Source organism: Salminus brasiliensis, chromosome 13 (assembly GCF_030463535.1).
Source record: "Salminus brasiliensis chromosome 13, fSalBra1.hap2, whole genome shotgun sequence".
Classification (NCBI taxonomy): domain Eukaryota; kingdom Metazoa; phylum Chordata; class Actinopteri; order Characiformes; family Bryconidae; genus Salminus; species Salminus brasiliensis.
In genome coordinates this window covers 12,839,817-12,842,316 of record NC_132890.1, presented here as the reverse complement: position 1 = coordinate 12,842,316, position 2,500 = coordinate 12,839,817, and the positions used below count along the sequence as shown (strand labels likewise).

Sequence of the window (2,500 nt, the reverse complement as noted above, 5' to 3'; positions counted from 1 at the left end):
CCTTCTCTTTTCACAAAAAAAATAAAACAACAAAACTTGCTCTTTTGGCTGACACTTGAACATTCAGCAACAAAGGCTAACGCCGGCCGCCAGACTCGGCCTTGTCAACATAAAAGTCACATAAGCCACGTGAGTCGAATGGGCTTGTGAAACGGGACAATTACAAAATCACAAATCTTTCTCAACTGTCTTGGCTCCTTTTATTTACACCCCTAAATTCCACATACTAAGGTACAACAGGAATACGGGATAAATGCAGAGGCTACTTCCTACCAATATGGAAGCCGGGCAAAAAAAAAAAAAGAAAAAAGCTCACGCTAGCACGCCGGGCGAAGCATCGCTCTGAGGTGAGTTGCGAGTCGCAGGGATGTCGGTGAAGCAGGCTCGGGCTGAGTGGGCCAGCCAGCCTTTTGACTTAGGGAAGTGGCGTCGCCATGTCAAGTTCAAAGAGCTCTGTGAAGCTTTAGGGGGACAAAAGAACAACTGTTGTAGATGCAGGCAGGTCTGGGAGGAGAATTTTAAAAAAACTCAATACAACTGGAAATCAGCCCCCCGAAACGAGAACGGGGACCCATGAATGGCGGCCCATGACTTGAGGTTGCGTGTAACGGTGAAATAAACATCACGGCTGTGACGAAACGGTGCTGTTATTGCCCCACGGCTCACTCCCTTTCGTGATGTGTTGCTTTAATGTGACCTAAGTAAGTGACCTAAATTAGCAGGTGTTTTTTTGTTTGTTTGTTTGTTTTTAACAGCAAATATTGGGCTTGTCCCACCCATGAGCTGCAACTGTGATTGGTTGTAGTTCTGCTCTGCGTTGACATCCTGTAACAGACTTTCCCCCCCATGTTGTCAGTTTCCTCAAACGTACACTGACCCCTACTGGCAGGCTTGGGTTACTTTTATCCACAGCATTCCCTCCACAGAGTTCTTGTTGAATATTTTCCAGTGTTTTGTTTTGAGAGCAACTGGCTATAATTAAGCCAAACTGCAACTGATTGGTTTCCATCCCATGGCAGGCCATGCAGGTGGGCTTAAACGGCATCTGACGCTGAAATGTTTCGACTCTGAAGACTCCAAAGGCCGTATGAAATGTAACACAAGGACGTACATGTAAAAGAAAGGGTAATGCGTTGTAGATTTGTGAAAGCGTAAAGTAAGATGGAGTAAAAGTAAGAAAAGCAAGTGAAAGAATGTGCATGTAAGTGCTTGAGGATGGCAAAAGCTTACAGCACCTGGTATTCCCAGGCGGTCTCCCATCCAAGTACTAACCAGGCCCGACCCTGCTTAGCTTCTGAGATCAGACGAGATCGGGCGTGCTCAGGGTGGTATGGCCGTAAGCGAGAGCACTGCTTCCACTCAGCCTATTTATAAGCATGCGGCAAAAGACGGCTGCCTTTTCCACACTACAGGGGACACACATTTACTCGCCCTCCTTTCTTACTTCCAAAGCAACCCCACCAAGCTCATTCAAACCAATCACACATTTCATTGCTCTCTCCTGTCCTCCTTCTCTTTTCACAAAAAAAATAAAACAACAAAACTTGCTCTTTTGGCTGACACTTGAACATTCAGCAACAAAGGCTAACGCCGGCCGCCAGACTCGGCCTTGTCAACATAAAAGTCACATAAGCCACGTGAGTCGAATGGGCTTGTGAAACGGGACAATTACAAAATCACAAATCTTTCTCAACTGTCTTGGCTCCTTTTATTTACACCCCTAAATTCCACATACTAAGGTACAACAGGAATACGGGATAAATGCAGAGGCTACTTCCTACCAATATGGAAGCCGGGCAAAAAAAAAAAAAGAAAAAAGCTCACGCTAGCACGCCGGGCGAAGCATCGCTCTGAGGTGAGTTGCGAGTCGCAGGGATGCCGGTGAAGCAGGCTCGGGCTGAGTGGGCCAGCCAGCCTTTTGACTTAGGGAAGTGGCGTCGCCATGTCAAGTTCAAAGAGCTCTGTGAAGCTTTAGGGGGACAAAAGAACAACTGTTGTAGATGCAGGCAGGTCTGGGAGGAGAATTTTAAAAAAACTCAATACAACTGGAAATCAGCCCCCCGAAACGAGAACGGGGACCCATGAATGGCGGCCCATGACTTGAGGTTGCGTGTAACGGTGAAATAAACATCACGGCTGTGACGAAACGGTGCTGTTATTGCCCCACGGCTCACTCCCTTTCGTGATGTGTTGCTTTAATGTGACCTAAGTAAGTGACCTAAATTAGCAGGTGTTTTTTTGTTTGTTTGTTTGTTTTTAACAGCAAATATTGGGCTTGTCCCACCCATGAGCTGCAACTGTGATTGGTTGTAGTTCTGCTCTGCGTTGACATCCTGTAACAGACTTTCCCCCCCATGTTGTCAGTTTCCTCAAACGTACACTGACCCCTACTGGCAGGCTTGGGTTACTTTTATCCACAGCATTCCCTCCACAGAGTTCTTGTTGAATATTTTCCAGTGTTTTGTTTTGAGAGCAACTGGCTATAATTAAGCCAAACTGC

The 2,500-nt window shown here is 46.4% G+C and overlaps 1 non-coding gene across 1 annotated transcript; it reads right to left on the bottom strand.

Moving 5' to 3' along the window:
* Positions 1 to 1,223: 1,223 nt before the first annotated feature.
* LOC140575686 (5S ribosomal RNA) lies at positions 1,224 to 1,342 on the bottom strand. The gene has a single exon (XR_011980953.1). It is a non-coding gene; the product is annotated as a 5S ribosomal RNA (ribosomal RNA).
* Positions 1,343 to 2,500: the final 1,158 nt, after the last annotated feature.